Below are 25555 nucleotides of genomic sequence, written 5' to 3' on the forward strand. Positions count from 1 at the left end.
TTAGTAGTATAAAAGAAGCATTCAAAATTATTATCTGCTTATTATTTTGTTGTGTGTATACATGGGAGTGAATGAGAGAGTGTCTGTGGGACATACAAAAAAAACTTAATACTATTTTATGTAAAAACTTATGAAAATGAACCGGTAAAGTAGTGTTGTAACCACAAAGCTGATGACGTTTGTCGATGTGTGCTTGCTTTTGTAAGAGAGCAGCCAGAATATAGGTCGGAAGTGGAATAAGTTTCTAAATTAATTTAAAGATAATTTTGTATTTCGGTCTATTTTATTAAATATTATATTAGAAATCGGCACTGGAATGACGTAAATGATTTTCTGATTAGTGATTGGCTCAGGCAAGTTTTGCCGCGAGAATGATCAAGAAGGATCATTCTGATTGGTCATTCAAACCATTAGCCAATCAGAATTAAGCTGTTCCCGTGCGCAGAAAATTAGTTAGGCATAGAGTGGGGTGGCGTCGAGAGAATCGCTCGCCAACCTTCGTACGTGTAACATCATGCTAAATGTCGCAGAGATAATAACTTGTAAAATGAAGCACTGTTGGTTTCATTGCTGATAGGAAATGTCGTGACCTAGGCAGTTTAAGTTACGAACATTTTGAATACAATTTGATTAATTAATTAATGTGTTATGAGTGTGTGATATTTCGATATTAGTGAAATTCCACGTGGCACATTCCGCATACTTTATGGAATACATGGGCGAGCGCTTCTAACTTTGAAGATCACTGATACGATCGAAGTTTCAACTCGTTATAGTAGTGGGTCAGTAACTGTCAGATCGAACATTAATCGTGTCGGACTGGTAAATATTCTGGCTGGTTTTTTTTCCGTGTGGGAACGTTTTGTACAGGCTGTGACGAAACCATCATTACGAGCCGGAGAGTAAACGGCAGAGTATGGAATGGTTGGTTGGTTGGTTGTTCCGGGGAAGGAGACCAGACAGCGAGGTCATCGGTCTCATCGGATTAGGGAAGGAGGGGGAAGGAAGTCGGCCGTGCCCTTTGAAAGGAACCATCCCTGCATTTGCCTGGAGCGATTTAGGGAAATCACGGAAAACCTAAATCACGATGGCCGGACGCGGGATTGAACCGTCGTCCTCCCGAATGCGAGTCCAGTGTCTAACCACTGCGCCACCTCGCTCGGTTTTGTACAGGCTATGAGTTGGGAATAGTAGAGCAGTTATAATAGTAAATTCGGAGTTAATAGCAAATTTTGTGCTTACTTATGAATAAAAACCAGTTTGCTAAAATTTCTGAAAGCTTATTGCAGGTAAACTGCATTTACTCACCACCCGAAACTTGTTAAAATGAACTTACAGGAACTGATTTGCAACTCGAGTTACGCGGCCTCTGTGTGGCAGGTATTAGGTCGTGGTTTCATAACGCTGCTTTACACGGCCTAGTGAGTATCTACTCTTGCAGAGTGAAGGGGCGTCGTAAGGAAGCCGTACTGAGTTGAGGTAGGTGGACAATTAATGAGACAGACTGTACGATCGAGTAATCAACGAAAGACCCCACCCCGCCCCGCCGCACACGGTGTAAACAGAAGTAGTTCGTGACCTGTTTATCGGAAAAACTCTTGACGTCAAAGAGAATTCGCCATGAGTATTTCTCTTGTTCATGTACGCTATCCGCTTTCCCATTCTTATTTGTTCCATTTTGGTTATACAATGAGAGTGTACTTTTTCTCTTGAAAATCCGACTCTGAACTAAGATTGATGGGTTCAGCCATACCTTCACGGGGGGAAGACTGTGAACTGGACCAACAAGAAAAGATGTCGTGACAATAGCTAAACTGTCTCACAAAAAGCTCATATACGTACTGTGTAGCAAAGTGTTTACTTCGCTGTGGTGCCGTGCCAGTGTTCACCTGGCCTTAGGCTTACGAGGCCAACTGAAAAGCTGCTTGAACACTGTCTCGCGTTGAGGGCCGGCTCGATTTTCCCCGACATCAGGGAGTCTTTTCGAGTTGAGTGTCGCACCCGTACCGCAAGAGGGCGGATGGCGTGGGCACACGATGGACGCTAGCACCGCGATTGCCAGGATGTGGATGGGAGGTAATCACTCAGTTGGAGCGACTGAAACCCCAGGAACATCTACATGGCTACTGAAGTGCCTGGCAGAGGGTTCATCGTATCATTTTCACACTATTTCTCTACTGTTCCACACTCGAACAGCGCGTATGAAAAAGGAACATTTAAATCTTTTCTTGCGAGCTGTTATTTCTCTGCATTTTTCTGATTGGCTGATATCACAAATAGCAAATCAGGTTGCAGTATTATCCCGCGCTAACCCGCACTTTACTTCAATGACCAATCATAGTAAAGCATTTCTTTCTATGGAAATTGCTAAATAAATAAATTTAGAAAAGTATCAAATATAAAATTACTCGTTCTGAAATTACCGATTAATTTGTCTTCTACTCACGATTTATTAGTACCATAAACTGACTGCACATTTAATTATAGTAAATCCCCTGTATAGATTAACTGGTACTTTGTGAATAAACAAAAAAAAATTCATTTACTTCAGTTCTTCTTCACTCATACTACACATACAAAACAATTATAATTATGCAAATACATTAAATATTAATCAGACATAACTTCACAACATTGTTTTGACTACGACTGCTAGCACTGTCCGTCAACTGCTGACCTCTGCCGCCTACTAGTACAACTACGTGCAGCTCTGTAACTCAGGTCCATGTCAGCTGACAAACTGTGACCTTTGTGACAGGAAATCACGAATACAGTCACAAACTTAGACGATACACCACAGGCACACAATTTGATTAAAAGCCACATTGAAGAACGGCATCAAAAGCCTTTTAGAAATCTAGAATGCGCAATCAATTTGACAACCCCATTTTCGATAGCACTGATTAATTTGTGAGTATAAAGAGCTAGTTCTGTTTCACAAGAACGATGTTTTCTGAATCATTACTCAGTGTGTCAATACACCATACCTTTGAGATAATGCATAATTTTCGAACATAATATACGAGGGGAGTTCTATTAGCAATTAAACACATATTTTAAGATTATGTTGGTTTAATTGAGGATTCCAGTACACCATATTATTCCCCCCTCTTTTTGCCTAGAAAACACTGTTTTTCAATACAACCTCCGGTGAATGTGATTGCCTTATCTGCATTGTACCACTCTAATGGTCGACGTCGGAGCCAACATCTTGCTGCATCAGTAACTTCCCCATCATGTACGTACTACTTTCCACAGATTTCATCATTCATTGGGTCAAAACACATGGAAGATGCGAGACCCGAGATGTAGGGTGGATAAGAAAAAGACAGTCCAGTGAAGATTTGCGAGCTTGTCTGAGGTGCGTAGACTTGTGCGAGGCTTTGCGTTGTCACGGAAAAGAAGAAGTTTTTTCGAATTTTTGTGGCGACGAACAATCTGAAATCATTTCCTCATTTTCCTGGAAGTACCACTACATACTTCATAGTTGATCGATGCAGCATGAGGGGAGACATAAAACAGATTAACTCCTTCAGAATCCCAGAAGACAATCGCCATAACTTTACCGGTTGACTGTAGGCTTTGAACTTTTTCTTCGGAAGGCCACTCCACGGATTGCTGTTTTGTTTCCAGTTCGAAATGATGAACCCATGTTTTGTCACGATCAGCCTTGTAATGCACATGCAACTCTGCACTAGAGCTCCTTCGTTGCTCTTTACACTCTTCGGTTACAACTAGTGGGCGACTGTGTCAGCACCACCAACAGCGACGTCCAGCTGTGCAGCAAGGTGTTTGACTGTAATCCGTCGATCACCTTGAATGAGAGTGTCCGCACGTTCCAAATGCTGCAGGAGTCACCGCTGAGTGCGTCCACCCGGCACACAGGATAACGGACAGGTTTCTACGACCTTGTTCAGTGATGACTGACACCGTGTCCAACGACTCGTCCTGCTTTTGTTCAGTGCCAGGTCTCTACAGACTTTCTGCAAGCGCCTATGCATATCTACGACGCTTTGGTTTTCCACCAAAATAAACTCAGTGACAGCTCTCTTCTTGGAATGCACCTCCGTTACAGACGCCATTTTGAAGGCTACATACAGGGTCGCCATCTGTCTAAACTACATGAAACTTTAGGTGCTGAAGTGCGAACATTTCACGGTGTCCCACACCAAATTCTGCATGTTTTCAAAAGAAGCTGTCCGACAAAAGAAATGTGTTCCATTACTTATTGAAAGGCCTTCGTATGTTCCAAAATTCTACTGCAAATCGACGCATTGACATGAGCCTGTGGTTCGTCGAGTTACTCCTACTACCTTTCTTGACTACTTGCGTGACGTGTGTTGGTGCTGAAGCCGTCGCTCTCACTTTGGTTGCTTTGTGACTAGTAGCTCGTTGTTTATGGCACGCGAAGCGTACTGGCATGCAGAGCAGGTGAATTGTGTTGTTACCCGCTGTGGGCGCGATTAGCTATTTTAAGCAGAGACTGCTTGTTTATCGCTGTAAGAGTAAATCAGCTGGTTAGTCCAGTGGTTTTAAGAGTTTACTGGGTTATTGGTTTTATGTGATTGAGCACGTGGCTCACTCTGGTTCCATTAAAATTTTGTCGTTATTACTTTTTTGTGAAACAGCTGTTACATGATTGTGTTATTGTATAACACATTATTCAGACGTCAGCATGTAATGTTGATGCATTAATTTGTTCTGAAAGCAGTGCTGATATTCAAGAAAATAAAAGCGGGTTAAAATCTGTGAGCTATCTGGGGAAGTTAATCTTGCATTACTGAGCAACTGTTTCACCAGGTATGCGGTCTAGCTTACCAAATTCCCAACCAGACTAACATTAATTATAATCTTTTAGTACTCATCTTATGATAACCGGTGATTCATATATAAAAAGACAATTTAAATAAAAAGAAATAAAATCAGTTTATAATTGGACATTTATTTTAACATTGATCATTGTTTCGTTAAAATTTCAGCATATTAAACTTGATTCACAACTAAACTGGTGCCTTATTTAGGATTGTGAAAATGTGAGTTTGTAATGTTACGGAACACATCAAACATGGAGCCAAGATTGGGAGACTGCATACAACACTGTATTCATAAAATAACACACGAAGAACGTTGAAACATACGCAAGACGAAATTAACCACAACCAACCGATTCAATTTTCAGCCAAAGAAGTTACGTTCGTAGCGCAATTCTGTCCGTCATGAAATTACCACACACTGGTATACTAAATTCATACTAACTCTCTGTGAAATCTTCCCGAAAAGAATAGCTGAGGGCTACTTTGATGATTACACTACATGCTTCACGTGGTCAACTTGGTTTACACAAAGAGGTTAACTCCACAATAATTTTGATAATTGAAATAAATGACATCGAAACGCATTTTACAAAAGAAAAACCTCGAACTGGTTACTATCGTCTTACTATTAACCTGATGGGTCAAAAAATTGTGTAAGCACGTGGTACTGGTCTCACAAAGTACACCCCACGTGGGTTGAACATAAAGAAAAGTTGCTGTATTGAAAAATATTGTCAAGACGAGACGTTATAATCTCACGCACATTCGCATTTAAGATTGATGATCTTAGTTAGAGTTACGAATCATCCACACGTGGTTCCACTTTACTCACAAAGTAGTGACAAAGCAACTACTGGAAAATATTCTGAACTTCACACTCGAATTATACTGCGTTGCAATTTAAGATAACATTAGATATTTTAGATCTAAACCTGAAATAAAGGTGATTAAATTTTCAGTTAGGCTGAACTTAAGAAATCCATTGTCCTACGGACTTAGCAGAGACGCGCTTAGCCAGAGATCTTACCACTTCAGACGCTCGCCTCGGACAGACTCCCGTGGGCCCCTGCCAATGGTGCTTCCAGATACAAAACGGAAGTGACCAGAGAGGCAGCTTCCTATACCCACATGACAAGGGACTGACATGACCATACTAACAATACAAACCTCTTTGCTGTTCTCTAGCAGACAGGCTTGTGTGCTACCATCAAGCATGCAACTAGAAATACATTTGCTCATTCATCCTTTCACACAGAAGGGAAGGGGGATGACAGTATCTTATCATATACAGTATATAAAAGAAAGCGGATGTAGGGTCCGTATGAGACTGTGTGACATGAATTACACGTAAACTGTGTTTTAAAGTGTAGTAGTGTGACAGATCGTTCTTGATTATGCGTAAAAGTAACACGTTCCACTGCTCAGTCTCCTCCCAGATAGTCATAAACACCACAGTAAATTTAGAAGTGGAATGTACGCCGTAATTGACAACAGTTTAAAAAAATTAAAATGAAAGGAATCCAACAGAGAACTTTCAAGCATGGGAAACTTGGTAGCACTGTGGGTTGCTGGTCTTTTAGCAGTCTGGTGACGGTAGTAATACTACATCAACGTGTAATTACAGATGGAAATGGAAACGATCGTATGGCGTCAGTGGCCGGGAGTTCCCAGGCGGGAAGTTCGGCCGCCAAGTGCAAGTCTTATTGAGGGCGACGCCACTTTGGGCGACTTGCGCGTCGACAGTGGGGATGAAACGAAGATGAGGACAGCACAACACCCGGTCCCCGAGGGGAGAAAATCTCGCACCCCAGCCGGGAATCGCATCCGGGCTCCCGTGCGTGGCATTCCAACGCGCTGACCATTCAGCTATTGGGGCAGATACGTACTTAGAAATTATACAGGACATTAGGGGTATAACTACAGATAATGTGATCGTTGTTACCTAATATGTACTCACCTTAGTGTGTCAGTTGTTTTTTCTCTTCATCTAATAGTCTTCCCGCAAACACAACACATAATTTACTACCTGTTGTTTTCTTCACGGACTTACTGCACTGCTAAGTAGACTATGCCTGTCAATATAGACTAACCGTCTTGCGTCCGTAACTCCACATTTCTACACAAGACCTGCTGCCCAGAGGAAAATGAGCAATAATGGCTTGTTATCACCATATGTACTTGCAGGTACTAACCAACCTAAAAATTTTCTGCTCCCAGTAGTTACAATTATCAGTCTAATGTGATCTTGTCCAGTACACTTCCTTCAATCATCTGTAAAAATAAGTACACTTATATCCATAATATCCTGTATTTACCGATCGTAGGTGGGGTTAAGTATTCTTTGGCATCACAAGCCTTTGAGTTATTGTTTCTGGTTATGGCTGATTGGCAGACACTATAAATGATCATGTTGTTGCCAAGTTGTCTATCAGAGGGCAACATTCAAGTTATTCTGCGTTTGACTTTGATCCATTTTTGTTGTAAGAATAATTGAAGTGTTTATTTTTATATATTCGAACTCAGAATATATTGAAGAGTTTTGCATTAAACCATGTTCGGTAACTATGATGGTTCACATTTGTACCCTTACTATATACAGGAGTCACTTGTGTATCTTTCCAGTCGCTCAGGACTCTGCGCTGGGCGAGAGATTCACGATAAATGCAAGCAAAGTAAGGAGCCAATGGCGTACAATACTCTTTGTGAAACCGAACAGGGATTCCATCTCGACTTGGCGACTTATATGTTTTCAACTCTGTTCAAAAATGTTTAAATGTGTGTGAAATCTTATGGGACTTAACTGCTAAGGCCATCAGTCCCTAAGCTTACACACTACTTAACCTAAATTATCCTAAGGACAAACACACGCACCCGTGCCCGAGGGAGGACTCGAACCTACGCCGGGATCAGCCGCACAGTCCATGACTGCAGCACCCTAGACCGCTCGGCTAATCCAGCGCGGCTTCAACTCTGTCAGTTACTTCTCTACGCCAGGGATGCCTATTACTATGTCCCCCATACGGGAGTCTGTGCGACAGTGAAACGACGGTATGTCTGTACGATCCTTCTGCGTGAGTGATTCCTTAAACGTAAAATTTAAAACTTCAGCTCTCCTTTGCTGTCTTCTATTGCTACACCAGACTGGTCGACGAGTGACCGGATGGAAGCTTTCGTCACACCAAGCGATCTCATATTCGAATACTTCCTCTCCGCTTTCTACAATACTGCATTTCAGTTAATTTCTACCATGTGAATTCCCATTTGATAAGCAGAGGCTATAAATGCTTGGCCTGCAATTTTTTTCTGAGTCTGAACTGAGTACCACCAAAATGTTGTACTAGGGATATTCGGAAAGTAAGGAACTATAGGTCGCAAAATGGAAACCACAGTGAAAATCAAAACTGTTTTATTTGCAACAGTTAGCTACAACTTCCAGCTACTTATCACCATAGTCGCCGATCCGACTTAGACGTTTGTCGAAGCGTTGTAGCAACTTTCCAATACCCTCGACATAGAAGGCAGCCGCCAGTGCTTTCCGCCAATTCTCTACACTGGCCTACAGCTCGTTGTCTGTGCCAAAATGTTTTCATAGCCAGCAGTTCATGTGAGCAGAGGTAAAACTCAGAGGGAGACAATTACGGGCTGTATTGTGGATAATCAAACATTTCCAATTGAAAACGATGCAGGAGCATCTTCAATGCCCATGCAAAACGCGGCTGAGAATTGTCTTGAAGAAGAAAACGCACGACAGTTATGTAATGTTGGCCACACAGGCGAAATTTCTCACCAGGCCCTCGTGCTTGGCGGGAGATACTATTGTTCTAGGTATCTTCATGTGCTCCCTGTGTGCTCATAACTAAAAAACACGACGTAACGCGATCGACGGTCATACTAGAGACACTGCCCAACACACCTGTGCAAAACGTCATCGGATTTTCACTGTGGTTTCCGTTTCGCGACCGACAGTTCCTTACTTTCTGAATAACCCTCTCATATGACACTGAAGTGTACGATATTGAACTCTGACCCCGCAACAGTGCACCATTGTTTCATTGTATGCAATATTATTACAGTAAAGTTGGCTGCATGCAACTTTTACATAGGAGAGAGCCGCGTAACCTCCAGTCTGTTAGTTTAGTCAACGAATGTAATAACGTTTGAGACTGCCCTTTTTTTTGGTCGGGTCTACATTCAGTGAATCCAATCGTAACCCTTTGTATCAGAGCTAGCAGCGCCCTCATCGGGAAGCACGCGATCCCATTAGTGGAAACGAGAAAATTCAGCAACTGTGTTAGCGGAAATTGGCGCTTCGGTGCGCCAATGTAGCGCAAACCCGTTTCCCGCTAAATGCGTAAGCCTGGTAGCTGCACGAGAAAAACATTCAGGCAGGACTGTTCCGTCGCTGCTACGTATAGTGATTTCATATTTATCAACGAAAACTACAGACCGAATGTTTTTATTGTTCTTGTAGACCGGTTTTCAACTTACAAGGTCTGTCCGAGAAAACAGTTGAGTGTCTTCTTAAAGTACGTTGGTGAACAATTTTGGTGAAACAGATGTTTCATTCAAGTTATGGAAACATAGGTCATGCAGGTGCGACTCCTTTAAAACGCTTGATGTGAATGCTGGGGTGATTCCTTTGACAGGATACGGCCAATTTCCTCCCCCCTCCTTTGCCAATGCGAGCCTGTGCTCCTCCTCTTACGATGTTATCGAAGGACTTTAAACCCTAATCTACCTTCCTTTCGGTTGGCAGTCGGTAACTTGCAGTCTCACTACCAACATTATATGAGGAAAACAGAAAATATAAATACGCAGAAAAGATAACACGACCACCTAAAAATGAAATTATCCGAAAGTCCACAATAGCAGTGCAGGAATGACTAAAAGAGAGTCGTGTAGCAGTTAAAGTGTACATGGCTGTATGATAGATGCAGCTTCTAGGACAGTTAAAGGAACCTTTGTGGAAAACAGAATCAGGTGTTTTAATACCAACAGTTCAGATATCAAGTCATTCTAATCAAAGAAATGGAGGCTCAAAGGTTGAAGAAATATATGCAAGGGCTATACAAAGACAATTGTTAAAGAACTTGGAATATTATCAGTACAATCGCAATACATATATTCACTCGCGAAATTCGTTATTAATAACCAATCCCAGTTCAAAAATAACAGAAAAGTGCTAAACTGCAACACTAGAAAAAAGGATGATCTTCAGTATTCTGGGTTAAATCTGACTTCTGCACAGAAAAAGGTGAATTATGCTGCCACAAAAATGTTTGTTCATTTACCAAATAGCATTAAAAGCCTGACAGATATCCAACTAGCGTCTACAAACAAATTAAAAGAATTGCTGAATGACAACGCCTTCTACTAAAAAGATGAATTTTTAGATATGATGTAGTAATAGAAAAACATCGTGTAAAAGAAAGAGAAAAAAACTTACGCTAAACTGGTACGTTCCACAATATTGCGAAATGCTGTATTCTTGTTCTATGGAACAAGTATTAATGTAATGTACAGGAAACGTACTGATGGGACACAGTACCATATAACTGAAGAGGAATTGTATGAAGATGAGGTAGGAAATGTGGTAATGCGAGAAGACATTGACAGAACGCTAGAAAAGACCTGAGTCGAAATAAAGCAGTGGAAGTAAGACGAAGTTCTCTCGAAATTATTGAGATTCTTGGGACAATATAATACAATACTATACCACATTGTGGTAAAATACACACATCAAAAATATATTTTGCATCACCTCGGTTCCTAGAGTTCCGGAACCTACAGAGAAAATTGGAATGGAGAACAACATAAGCATCATTTTCGCCCTTTTTATTGCTCATGAAAACCACACATTGTATGTTGTACCACCACACAGAAAGACCTTCAGAGGCGGCGGTCCAGATTGCTCTACACCACGCATCTCTAATACCCAGTAGCATGTTCTCTTTCATTCAGCATGCCTGTATTTTTCATGGCATACTGTCTGTGGTGTCACCGCCAGACACCACACTTGCTAGGTGGTAGTTTTAAATCGGCCGCGGTCCATTAGTACATGTCGGACCCGCGTGTCGCCACTGTGTGATCGCAGACCGAGCGCCACCACAAGGCAGGTCTCGAGATACGGACTAGCACTCGCCCCAGTTGTACGGACGACGTAGCTAGCGACTACACTGACCAAGCCTCGCTCCTTTGCCGAGCAGATAGATAGAATAGCCTTCAGCTAAGTCAATGGCTACGACCTAGCAAGGCGCCATTAGTAACATTGCATGTATCTAAAGAGTCTCACTTGCATCGCCACAATCTCCATATGTACCACAAGGATGGATTAAAGTAAAGTATTCCAGCAGCTACGTACTTTTCTTTATAGCATTAATTACGTATCCTGTTTCAGACCTCACGCCATCCTGCTTTAACATAGCGCGTGCCTTTCGGCTTCCTCTCATTGTGTCTAGGCTGTCTTCTCTAGACACAACACTGTCCACAAGTTCATCAAGGCACTGTTGGTCCAAATTGTTCCACTCCTTAATGGCGATTCGGCGTGGATCATCCAGAGTAGTTGGTGGGTCACGTCGTCCATAATCAGCCCTTTTCAATCTATTCCAGGCACGTTCGATAGGATTCATGTCTGGAGAACATGCTGGCCACTCTAGTCGAGCGATTTCGTTATCCTGAAGGGGAAGTCATTCACAAGATTTGCACAATGGAGGCGCGAATTATCGTCCATGAAAACGAACGCATCGCCTATATGTTGCCGATATGGTTGCACTATCGGTCGGAGGATGGCATTCACGTATCGTACAGCCGTCACGGCGCCGTCCATGACCACCAGCGGCGTACGTCGGCCCCACATAATGCCACCCCAAAACGGCACGGAGCCTCCACCTTGTTGTACTGGCTGGACAGTGTGTCTAAGGCGTTCCGTCTGACCGGGTTTCCTCCAAACACGTCTCCGACGATTGTCTGGTTGTAAGCATATGCGACACTCATCGGTGAAGAGAACGTGATGCCAATCCTGATCGGTCCATTCGGCATGTTGTTGAGCCCATCTGTACCGCGTTGCATGTTGTCGTGGTTGCAAAGACCTCGCCACAGAAGTCGGGAGTGAAGTTGCACATCATTCAGCCTATTGCGCATAATTGAGTCGTAGCACGACATTCTTGTGGCTGCACGAAAAGCATTATTCAACATGATGACGTTGCTGTCAGGGTTCCTCCGAGCCATAATCCGTAGGTAGCGGTCATCCACTGCAGTAGTAGCCCTTGGGCTGCCTGAGCGAGGCAGTTTCTGTCTCTCTGTAACTCCTCCATGTCCGAACAACATCGCTTTGGTTCACTCTGAAACGCGTGGACACTTCCTTTGTTGAGAGCCCTTCCTAGTACAAAGTAACTATGCGGACTCATCGAACCGCGGTGTCGACCGTCTAGGCATGGTTAAACTACAGACAACACGAGCGGTGTACCTCCTTCCTGGTGGAATGACTGGACTGTTCGGCTGTCGGACCCCCTCCGTCTAATAGGCGCTGCTCACGCATGGTTGTTTACATCTTTGGGCGGGTTTAGTGACATCTCTGATCAGTCGAAGGCACTATGTCTATGATACAATATCCATAGTCAACATCTATCTTCAGGAGTTCTGGGAACTGAGTTATTGCAAAACTTGTTTTGATGTGTGTAAATTGATTAGCACTGTACACTGAAGCGCCAAAGAAACTTGTATAGGCGTGCGTATTCAAATACAGGCAGAATAGGACGCAACAGTCGGCAGTGCCTATGTAAGACAACAAGTCTGGTGCAGTTGTTAGATCTGTTACTGCTGCTACAATGATAGTCGGCGCACGAGTAATGGGACACAGCATCTCCAAGGTAGTGATGAAATGGGGATTTTCCCGTACGGTCATTTCACAATTGTACCGCCAATATCGGCAGTCGGGTAAAACATCAAACCTCCAGCATCGCTGCGGCAGGAAAAAGATCCTGCATGAACGGGAACAACGACGACTGAAGTGCACCGTGACAGAAGTGCAACCCTTCCACAGTTTCCTACAGATTTCAATGCTGGGGCATCAACAAGTGTCAGCGTGCGAACCATTCAACGAAACATAATAGATATAGGCTTTTGCAGCCGAAGGCCTACTCGTGTACTCTTGATGACTGCATGACACCAAGCTTTACGCCTCGCTTGGGCCCATCAACACCGACATTGGACTATTGATGACTGGAAATATGTTTCCTGGCCGGACGAGTCTCGTTTCAAATTGTATCGACCGGATGGACGTGTACGGGTATGGTGACAACCTGACGAATCCATGGGCCCTGCATGTCAGCAGGGGACTGTCCAAGCCGGAGGAAGCACTGTAGTTGTGTGGGGCGTTTGCAGTTGAAGTGATATGGAACCTCTGATTAGTCTAGATGCGACTCTTACTGGTGATTCGTACCTAAGTACCGTGTCTGATCACCTGCATCCATTCATGTCCGTTGTGCATTGAGACGGACCTGGGGAATTCCAGCAAGACAATGTTACACCTCACACGTCTATAATTGCTACAGAGTGGCTCCAGGAACATTCTTCTGGTTTAATATAATCCATTATGGAGTCGAGGTAGCAGTTGTCGCTATACTGGTTATCACTGTTAGCATTCAACCGCGATTCTTATACATATATTGCAGTGTTAAAATATATGTATAAGAATCGCGGTTGAATGCTAACAGTGATAACCACATTCTTCTGAGTTTAAACACATCCACTGGCCACCAAACCCACCACATATGAAAATTATTCAGCATATCTGGGATGCCTCCCTACGTGCTGTTCAGAAGAGATCTCCACCTCCTCGTACTCTTACGGATTTATGGACAGCTCTGCTGGATTTATGGTTTCAGTTCCTTCCAGCACTACTTCAGACATTAGTCGAGCCCACGCCACGTCGTGCTGCGGCACTTCTGCGTGCTCGCAGGGGCCCTACACGATATCAGTCAAGTGTACCACTTTTTTGCTCTTCAGCGTATATATAAAAAGCTGAAAACGGGAGGTACATAGAAACATGTATATATGTATTTTTTGTGCTACCATTGACAAATCAACACTACAATTATAATCTCAGGTCCAAATTGGCTGGACAAAGACATCAGTCAGTAACTTGACTGTCAGGAAAAGGGAGGGCAGGGGAAGGGGTGTTTATAGTTACCGGGAGCTCCAGTATCAGGTTAGCACACTGGACTCGCATTCTAGAGGATGAGTGCTTGTCCGAAAACTCACATAATTGTAATCACCTGACCTCTCTGGAATCCCGAGCACTTTTTTTTCACCAACCATCGTTTATCCCTCTCAGATATTATAGCGAATTCCTTGCCAGAATTAGACCCCATCTTAATCACGATACATCATAGGTGGGCCGGGCCAAAAACTATACCCAATCGTTGGCAGATAGCACAGCTTTCACCTTTCTATAAGAAGGGTAGCAGAAGTGATCCAAGCAACTCCAATATCCATGATATCCATTTGTTGCAGAATCTTAGAACATGTTCTGAGCTTAAACATAATAAGGTATCTCGAACAGAATGACCTTTTTCAGCATGGATTCCGAAAACATCGATAATGTGAAAACCGACTAATAGTTTTCTCACACGATATGCTGAAAGCCATGGATCAAGACAGTCAGGTAGACGCAGTATCGCTCGATTCCCGAAAAACATTGGAGTTAGTACCACTCCTGCGCTTATTTTCAAAGGTGCGGTTGCATGTGGTGTCTGGAAAAATTTGTGAAAGTGTTGGTGATTTCTTGGTAGGTAGAATGCACCATATTAACTTGGAGGGAGAGTCACCGGCAGATGAAGAAATAACTTCGCATGTGATCCAGGGAAATATGTTGAAACGCTTACTGTTCATGTTACATGTTAACTATTTTGCAAACAATTTTAATAACATACACAATAAATAATTATTTACAGAAGATTTTTACCATATACAAAAAAGCAAAGAAGAAGAATGCACCTAATTAAAAATCAATATGTACATGTTGGTAAGAAAATTTTCAGTTTTGTCTTTACAATAGCAAATGAATGTACATACTTAGACTCTCAGAAACTATTATTATTTATGTAATATAAATCAAAAATTACGATTAAAGACCCGTGATAAAATTTATGTTATCTACTATTTATATTGTGACCTAAAAATTATTTTATAGACCTGCTCTTTAAATCTGTTAGTCGATAGTACCAAAAGCATTGTCAGCATGCAAAGGTTATTTTTCACTGGTGGACGCAATTTAACCAGCTGTTTTGCATGACAATCGATACTCAGTAGTAGCCAAACTAAATAAATAAGTTTGAAATGCCAAATTTAAATAAAATGTGATGTGTGGATATAGGATCTTCGCAGCTTCATTACACCTCTTCGTAAATCGATGTGTTTCAATTCCGCAAAATGCGACTTTCGCTACCTGACCCCAAATGTGACTGTATATTGTCAATTGTCTTCGTATCATTCGGTGTACTTGCGAAGATTTATCTGTTTCTACTCCAACGAGTCACCAGATGCTGATTCTGGCTCTCATAAGCATTAAAATCAGTACACTGGCGTAAGTTCACCAAATACAATGAAGACAATTTCAATCTAGTACTCCAGTGCGACAACGCCAAATTTCGTTGCGTTTATGGCTGCCAAACGAGGTGGTCATCAGAGTGGACATTGTTAGACGCCATCACAAAGGATGTGCCTTCGGTGTGTTACCTGCCGTAGCTGTTGCGGACAGGCGTTGCAGGCATTTGATTAGACGATGTGTCTTGTCATCATAAAATACCAGCTTGTATCACATACTCCTTCTTCGCTTTCAAATTCTGTATTTTTTGTGAATGTAAGTAGAAAGAAATAGAACAGGAAACCTTTACGAGTGCGGCTGGTGCTGATACACACGAAAACACTCGCTTCTAAGTAGTCAGGACTTCTACCGATCTTTTTGGTTGTCTACTTGTCCGTAACACTGCAGAGGGGAGCGGGTACCCGCATACAACGCAGTGGGTCGATTCTGTAGCGAGAACAGTCTGCCCCAGTTTTACCCACTAGCCCTTTTTTTCTGAGAAAAGACGTGTATTTTATCGTCTCTATATTATCTGTGGCTATAATTAGAATAACAATGAAAATTAATCTCCCTGACTTGATGGAAATTCTGGGAAGCTTCTGGTTACTTTCGCTCAACATTTCTGTCCCTTTAGCGCCTCAAAACGTAGTCTACAGAAAGGGGCAGCTATTGCGTGGCAACTATTTTGTAATACAAGTTATACAATGCGGTTCTGATAGCTTTTCAGAGTGAAAAGGAAGGTTTAATAGATGTCCAAGATGCAGAGTAGAAAAGAAGACAGTTCCCAGAATATCATTTTAGTTAATCTCTTGTACTTATTGTTCAAGGTTTAACTGTCTGTGTGTTTCGACCTCTCACCATTTTCGGCCAAATATTTTTCTCTTTTCGTAAATCTCTTCTCTCACTAGGTTAATAACAACAAGCTGTTTCTTAGATTCTAGTGCCTTCGTTATTCCGTCCTCAAAATTCGCATTTACGAGATGAACTTTCAGCTCTGTCCTTATATTCTTGATGACACCGCTTTGTCATGTGACACGTGTAAAGGGACCTCCTCGTTTTCTTCAACAGTAGTAGTCGATAGCAGAAATATTTTTCAAATTTTGGACAGGTCGATATTATCTCAGTTGTTTTTCTGAAAAATTTCGTGTCATTTTATACACAATATGTCATATTTCAAAGAAAAGTTTATGAAAATGAATTAATTTGTTTTCCTTGTAACAATCGATATGTACTAGCTCTGAAGATAAAGTTGAACTCTATTTTTAGAAACATATGAAATTACGAAATACTTGGCACGCTTGAAATTTTATTATTAAATTATTATTTATTATTAAATTTTATTATTAAATGATAATTAATAACTGAACTCTATAGATGTAGCAGTCAGGATGAACAGGCTTAGATGGTGGGGTCATGTTACACGCATGGGAGAAGCAAGGTTACCCAAGAGACTCATGGGCTCAGCAGTAGAGGGTAGGAGGAGTCGGGGCAGACCAAGGAGAAAAAAATGGCTCTGAGCACTATGGGACTTAACATCTGAGGTCATCAGTCCCCTAGAACTTAGAACTACTTAAACCTAACTAACCTAAGGATATCACACACATCCATGCCCGAGGCAGGATTCGAACCTGCGACCGTAGCAGTCGCGCGGTTCCGGACTGCGTGCCTAGGACCGCTAGACCACCGCGGCCGGCAGACCAAGGAGAAGGTACCTGGATTCGGTTAAGAATGATTTTGAAGGAATAGGTTTAACATCAGAAGAGGCACCAATGTTAGCACTGAATAGGGGATCATGGAGGAATTTTATAAGGGGGCTATGCTCCAGACTGAACGCTGAAAGGCATAATCAGTCTTAAATGATGATGATGATGATGATGATGAATGATAATTAATTGAAGTCCTCAGTTGCCGTCAGCTGTAGTTTATATACCTCGATGGGGACAACTGAAAATGTGTGCCCCGACCGGGACTCGAAACCGGGATCTCCTGCATGCATGGCAGACACTCTATCCATCTTTTTTTTTTCGGTATTGTTCGTTGCGTTTGGTCCGGGCGGACGTCACAAGACATCCGTTCAAGTTGCTCGTTAATTCCTTTACTCAGTTTTTTTTATTACAGAGGGCGAGCAACCCTCTGATCGCACACGCTGAGCTACCGTGCCGTTCTCGAACAGTTACTATCTTCATATATATAGTTAAAGGCTACCCAGTCATTGACCTTCGTCTGTGCGTATGCGCACAGGTTGCCCGAACTCTTGCGGGTATCGTCACCTTAGTGTGCGCGAGTAATGTGTAGGTGGGCAAAGTATCAATTAGGAACATTATGTATGTAGATTGTAAAGAGTTGGGAATGTGGGCCTCGCGGGAAGCGTGCAAGGGATAAGTCCCTGCAGTCGCGCTATTCATCTGTGTCCTCGGGGGCTCAGATGGATAGAGCGTCTGCCATGTAAGCAGAAGATCCCGGTTTCGAGTCCCGGTCGGGGCACGCATTTTCAGCTGTCCCCATCGAAGTACATCACAACACCTGCCGGCAGCTGAGGGTTTCAATTAATTACCATTTATTCTAGAGAAGCTGCACGATCATCAATGGTATCTGGTCTTTCAGGAACAGTTACTACCTTCATATATTTGTATTATTAATTACGCAATCTAGTAGTTTTTATTATCTTTATTTCTGGATTCATTCATAAAATAATAATCTAAACTACTAGAAATTCATTTCTCAAGAAAAACTGCAAACCTTTTGGAATATTGTTATTACTGCAGGGTGACGTGGTAGTAAACATGCTTCGGATGTGATCGGATACATTTTTGTATTTTGGACGAACAATGTAATTTCGGCTTTTTTAATGTGAAAATTCAAAAAACAGTGTGATATAGTAAAATGCGAGACAGTAAATTGTCGTGAAAACAAAAATTCTGCAAAGACATTCTTCAAAATTATTTCGATCAATTGTACCAAAAGAACCTAAAATGTGAGAATTTAAGGTTCAAGAATCAGACCCCTAGACATAAAGAACAGAAGCCAACTGTGCCAGAAAAGAAAAGTAAAAAAATTGTTGTAAAACTTACTCTTCTCGAATCCTCTGAAAAGACTTCACCATCGTGGCCACTACGAACAGCAAGGAAGGAGGGGTAGATTACACACGCCAAGCCATATTACTTTCCACTGCTACAGTAGAGCTCTCTTTGCAATACTCATCTCTTATTGCTCATGATTTCCATACGAAATAGAAGCGAGCCGGAATTTGAATATCACTAATCTTTCTCTATGCGCTACGATCATCATGATCTTCTCGGGGTAGTTATGTTTGCAGGAAACTGATCCACGCAGCAAGAAGGCTGTCATAGTCTGACACCTTCACCGATTAACTGCGACACCCGGAATGCACTTTCAACGCTGCATCAGTCTCCAAGAAAACCGGACTGATGTTTAGAAAATATGGTTTCTAAAGTGTATTGATCTCTCCAACAAATTTTCTCGACTCAAAATTGAGACTCACTCAGTTACTTGTGTTTATTGGGACCGACAGCAACAAAACAACTTTCGCCACCAACGATGGTAGGAGCTCCGCTGCCTGCCCACGTAGAATCGTGACCACCACAGACACTGTGGGTTGGCTTAAGGGAGAGAAAGATTTAGTACCTCTGCCGCAAGTCGATATTCCCTGCGGCCCAGGCTGTATCGATATATTACAGGTGGTGGGCGCCTCCTTTAAGCCCTGCAGGACTCACCCACTGGGATGGTCAGTGGCTCCTAACACAGTCCAGCCCAGCTTCGTCCGAACTAACTTTTTTTTTTTATATCACTCTTCTCGTTGGTTCAGACGACCTGCCATAGTATCCTTTCTAAATTTCGAAATTGCACCTATAGCAAAGCTCCTCAATTATTTTCTGTATATACTCAATCTTCTGTCACAACTTATGTCCTCTGCACCTGTCTCTGCTACCGTGGAAGGTATTCCTTGTCATTTCAACCTGTCCCTATAGTTTTCGACATGTTTCTTTCGTCTCAGATTCTGCGGAGAACTTTTAACCTTCCTCCACTTTAATTGGTAATGCAAAAGTAATCGTGACGGCGTTGCCCTAAAAGAATCAGAAAACTGAGGCAGTCGTTTCCGAAGTAATAACTAATTAATGGTAGGAAGTTTACTACAAGGCTCTTTTCTTACGTAAATTTTGAATCAACGTTATGAGGCAGCGCAAATGCAACGAAACGGTTCCACAAAGTTCTGAGCAGCCCACACCAAACCACTCTGGTTATTTCTAAACAGTCGCCAGTCCAAATAGACAAGCTCTATTCACTGAGCAGTCGGTTATCAGAACAGCAAAATAAAACTTCACTGATATATACAAATATCGAAATATCTGACATACACAACCAACAGCACACTTTAGCAAATAGGAGACAGAAATATTATGTATGATTTTAAATTACTAAAGAAAATCAAATTTAATGATTTGGGAAAAAATGTGCAAATCACCATTATGGGAATGGTAAAATGTTTCCTCTATCAACCTTTACAACTATAGCATTTTTCGTTGCCAATTTTTCACTAAACACAATTTTACCCCACCCATTAACCACGTAAATATCAAACATTTAATACTTGATGTCAGGGTTGACACAAAGTTGGCTAAATGTAATATATCTGGAACTTATAGGATTGAGCTTAAAGTCAATGATCTCATTATAAATGAGAAAAAACAAAATTAAATATAAAATAAATCATGAATTGGAAATAGTTCAAGAGATTAATGAACTATAGGCAAAGAACATTGCTACAGTTGTAAAGACTGACAAAGGAAAACCTTAATTGCAATAAATGAACAGACAAAATTAGAAAACCTTAAAACTTTTTAGCAGTAATAATACTACAGAAGTCAAAAAAGAACCAAAGTCTAAATTTCAAACAACTCTGAAAAAATTAATTGACGATAATAAATTTCTTTTCCAGCCCAGTGAGACAAATTCTCTCAAGGTCAAGACTCCTCTGTTACCTACATTAAGGTCTAAGATAAAGTTACACAAAGAAAACTTACCTGTATGTCCTACAGTTAACAACAGATTCCATCCATCATATAAGTTAAATAGGAAATTAAATGTTATTTTAAAAAACTTTTATGTCTGTGAAGAAAATTTCAGTGTTAAGAGCGGATTTCATTTATCTGAGCAAGTTTTCAATGTCAGTATCCCTGACAGTGCAAGGTTTGCATCCTTGGGTATTACCAGCCCCCACACAAACATTCCTGTTGCAGCAACTATTGCTATCATAAAATATAATCTTATCAAACACAAAACCATGAACCTCGAGGAAATATCTGAACTAACTGAATTACTCACGAATAGTCTTTCCTTCAACTGTTTTCCATTTAATGGTAAAAATTACCTACAGAAAGATGGCATTGCCATGGCCAACTCCCTTGCAGGTAGAATTGAGGACATTTCCGTTAATCACATAGAACCAGAATTTTTTAAAGTTAATCTTGTTATTAGCAGTAAAGTCATATATTACAAAATATATGTAGATGATACGCTCATTCTTTTCAAAGGCTCTCAAGAAGAAACTGGCTCAACGACAATAAAGATGAATAATATGTACCCTAATAAGGTTTTTACAGTTGAAAATGAGGTTGATAAAAGCATGATTTTTCTTGATATTACTATTAGTAATGATGATGGCAAACATAAGTTAGCGAACACCTTCCAGTGTTATTATTAATGCAACATCTTGCTTTACAAAGAGACTTTTTTTAGTGAATGATTTATAGAATTCTAAAGTTGCTATTAGGGGCAGATGCAGCTCAGAAAGAAGTTGACATATTGAAAGAGACAGCAACAGTCAATAGTTATGACTCCAAATATGTTGATGCTTTATTCACTAAAATAGAAAATTCTAACCGAAATTCAAGCCAAGCCACAGGTCAAAATAATTATAACTTGGAATAGTGACCTGTTTAATAAATATTTCTGATAATATTAACAAAATATTTAAGAATACACAAGTGTCTTTAGCCTTTTTAACAAATAGCTGTTTGCACAATAAAGTAAGACACGTTATTGGAAACTGTGATAGTAAATATCTAAACTCTCAGGTTAATAAAATAATGTGTAACACATGTGACGATCATTATAAAGGCCAAACAGGAAGGATTTCCGAACGAGATATCATGAGCATACTGTTGGAACGTCTAGTCTTTGGTCAACACATTATTCCGAGGTAACCATCGAAAATAGCCCCAAAATACTGCATACAGCAATCCATGTGAATACAAAGCTATTCTGCTTATTACTTTAGAGGAACTTGAAATCTACACTTATCGAAAAAAGGATCAGGTTGCTCTTCTTAACGAACTATTGGATTTTAGAGAAAAATTTTCCTCCCATTTATTCTATGAGCTATCCTAAAATATCCCTAACTCTTACCATTCTTAGTGGCTGTCTTACAGTTTCTCTTATGCAGAGGGTTATTATCTTACTGAATCGAATACATGTTTAAATTTAAAGGTAATTAATATTGCCTCTTTTTACACTTATTAACATCTTAGAAGTTACAGATTGCTTTGCAACTTCTTTCCTCCATGTCCATTACGATTCTATTATATACCTCTATCGCAGTGGTAATGCTTGTGTTTTTTTTTTTTTACTCAGATCTGTATTGGCAAAGTAGTCTTCGCAATTCTAGGTATTTTACATCACTTATTCTTAATAACACCTACAGCAACTATGAACATTAAGCAGGCAGAATTTAGATAAGTATCTGGCATTATCTATTTTCTTATGCTACACTAGTATATTTCAAATGCACTAGGCAATTTTTTTCTTGTCGTTTTCACCGTCTACAGTAGAATATATTTTAGGCAGCTGTTTTGTTACTTTTTTGGTCGTCATGTAGCGACCTTTATGTAATAACTGACGTTAGTGTATTTTATTTGTATACACAGCTCTTTTTCTTTTTTTGGCAATGCACTCTGCATTTTAATTTAATTTCTTTAACGATGTAATTATGCACATTTTATGACATATCCGGTATATAATTTCATGCCTATAAGCGCATTTTGGTTGTATATTACAGCGTCATCTTTCAATTTCACAAATGATCGATGTATGATCGATTAGTACCTCGTCTTTCTGGTTACGTGGATGGTGTCCTTTGCACCAGCGAGCCTTCACAATATCTGTGGCCTACAGAGAAATCGATGTAAAATGTCGTTTCCATAGTTACCAAGCTCTCGTCCTACTGAGGCGTAGCGCCGTATACCGATCCTGCCTTGGAGGCGGTTAAGTGGGAGATGTGTCTCAGAGCTGGATAGTGACAGATGGTGACGCGAGACTGGACGCACAGGTAGTTCATGTATCAGCCGATAGAGGACAATATTGGATAGGGGGACTGTGATTTTAGTTTCGATTGTGCCCATTAGAGTGCACTAAAGTAATAGAATGTTTTTCATAGACTGTTCTAGTATTTTCATAAAGTGTTATTATGTCTTTTTGTGTATGTAAAATGTAATAAATGTGTTTTAGCAGTATGAATGACGCGTGAGTGTGGTTTAAGGTTAATATGAAGATAATTGTTTAACCCGTTATGTAGTAGGATTTAGTGTGGGAACATTTCGAAGAAGTATGGATATGGACAATGGGGATTTTTGTAGAATAGTTTTGTAAAGTAAGTTTATGGTAAAGGGAAAGTTAATTCAGGTATAAACAACAACAGTAAATAACTTTATGCATAAACAAAACTTCAGCATATTAGATAATTACGTCGGTAAAACGTGCAGTCGTTAGGTTTACTATTTTGTGATTGGTTATTGATGAAAAGCGCGGACTGACGCGAGAGAATGTTGTTCTGCTATTGGCTGTTGAGTAAACTGACCAATGGTAAAGCAATATTCTTCGCGCGCCTTTCTCTGTTGGTAGAGAAGACTTAGAGTATTCTAGAGAAGAGTGGGAGCCTCGCCATGAAACAGTTCGGACGTGTGTGGTAGTAGTTCCGATGGAAACGATAAGTTGCCGGATCTAGCAGTGTTTCATACATCAAAAGTGTGATAAAGAGACGGCATAATTATTCCGATGAGCGTGTAGAAATTTCGGAAATTTTAAGTGAATTTTGTGGCGAAAAAAGAAATATATTCTGCGTGGCGAATTGAGCAGGTCGGTGGCTAAAAATTGTGACAGCATTTGGTACCGACAGACTTAATATTTGGCGAGCATTCTCAATCAAAAACAATCAGTATTTTTGTAGCTATTACGTTTTCGGGAAATGCAACACCATAAACTTGCTAACGTGAGAGAAAGGGATTATGAGTGACTGTGTTAAGACTAGCACGGGCTTGGCAGAGATACTTGTTCACCTAAGTTTCATAATATACTAATTGAGGACAAAATTTCCAACCTTTCATTTGTGTGAAAACTTTTTCCCGAAACGTATATTAGTGCCTTTCGCTCGGCTTCTCTCCTGATGATATGCTGAGACAATGTTCACAGGTAGGTGCAGGTCCGTCGTAAAGGGACGGAAAGAACCGCACCGCCGCACTACCACTTGTCTGTCACCTGCAGAGGGCGGCCAACGACCTCAAGATCAGTATCATAATTAACGAAGTTTTTATCCATAGCGTAACTGCTATATGACAAGTTTTAGGTTAAAATGAATAGTGTTCTCGTTTTTTCACTTTAATAGTCAAAATCAGTTTATTTTAGAAGTAGCTTTTATTACTTATATTGATGATTCATAGCGATTGGGCATGCTGGAGGTAGGGGGCTATCATTATGTAATCACGAGCAGCTGAGCCGCAGTCAGCAGTCGATAACATCTCTCTAGAGCAGCCTGCTCGGTCCGCCTAGCACCTATGACGATCACGGGAATACTGTTCATAGTAATTAAATTTTATAATTTTTTTGGCTTTATTGTTATAATGATTTTGTTACCCCTAAACTGGTTTACTACTCTCTTTGCAGTGTACAAGGTCTTAAGATGATCTAAGAGCAATAGATCGAAACCGTTTGCAAGTGTAAATAAACCATTCCTGCAATCAAGACTTCTTTTAGCAAAAATATTATTGATATTAGTGACATTTGTTATTTAATTTATGAGGTTTCGCCGGTTATCAACCATCTGTAGATTTTTTCGGCTTTGTTAGAGTGTTACGCATCAACTTGGTCGCCACGTATTGCCGCCTCACTTTAAAATACTATTAATAGACACACGTATTCTAAAGATTAGTGCCTTGTCGACCACTGTCTTCTATCATTGACTGTTCGTGTCACTTCCATATAGTTGTAACGTTCTGTCTACCAAACACTTCATCCTAGCTCATCCTCTTCCCAGCACTGACCCTTCAAAAGTGTTCATGATGATGGTGTTGTGTCTGATAAAATCTTCAATATTTTTTTTTCTTTTCCATTTCCTGTAATAATTTACTCCCTCCGTTCATTTCCTTTAAGATTTTTATGTTGGTTATCCTTTCCGTCTAGTTCATTCCTGCCACTTTCCTCCGTATCTAGCTGCTTTGATTCCTTTGCGGTTCATCCAGAATCTAGCTTTCACTTCCATAGAGCAGGATACTCTATACAAATAATTTTTAAAGGATATTCTGAATGCAATATTCATATGTTTACTGGTTAAAATTTTTTTTCTTAGTCACGAATGTCAGTAAAGACCTCATCGCTTCAGTGAAGTAGCTGTTGTCCTCTCTGTTTATACTACCGATACAAAAAAAAAAATTTACTTGATTAATTCTGATGTCATCACTGGTTTTAATTTCTCCCACATTTTTCTATATTACCATTACTTTTGTTTTCCTTTTGTTCCCCTTCAATTTCAATAGTTTAAGGGTATCTAATAAGACTTGCAGCCACTGTCACGAGGTCATCAGCAAATTTGATAGAAATTATCCTTTCACCATTGGTTTTTATCCCTTTTTTATTCTCCTTCATTATCTGAATATCTTGTTCAATCTTGTTCAACGAACAATTTGCTGACCACATACCGCTCCATATTCACATCCAGTGAGGCCTATAGGCTAAGGATGACAAGGCGCTCGGCCGGTACCGTTGGGCCTTCCGAGGCCTGTTCGAACGGAGAAGAGGAAAAGTCTTTTTATAGAAATTCGTCCATGGAATAGAAGAAGAAAGATTTTAGGGTAAATTTAAAACTTGT

This window comes from Schistocerca piceifrons, chromosome 1 (genome assembly GCF_021461385.2).
Source record: "Schistocerca piceifrons isolate TAMUIC-IGC-003096 chromosome 1, iqSchPice1.1, whole genome shotgun sequence".
In the NCBI taxonomy this organism is placed as follows: Eukaryota; Metazoa; Arthropoda; class Insecta; order Orthoptera; family Acrididae; genus Schistocerca; species Schistocerca piceifrons.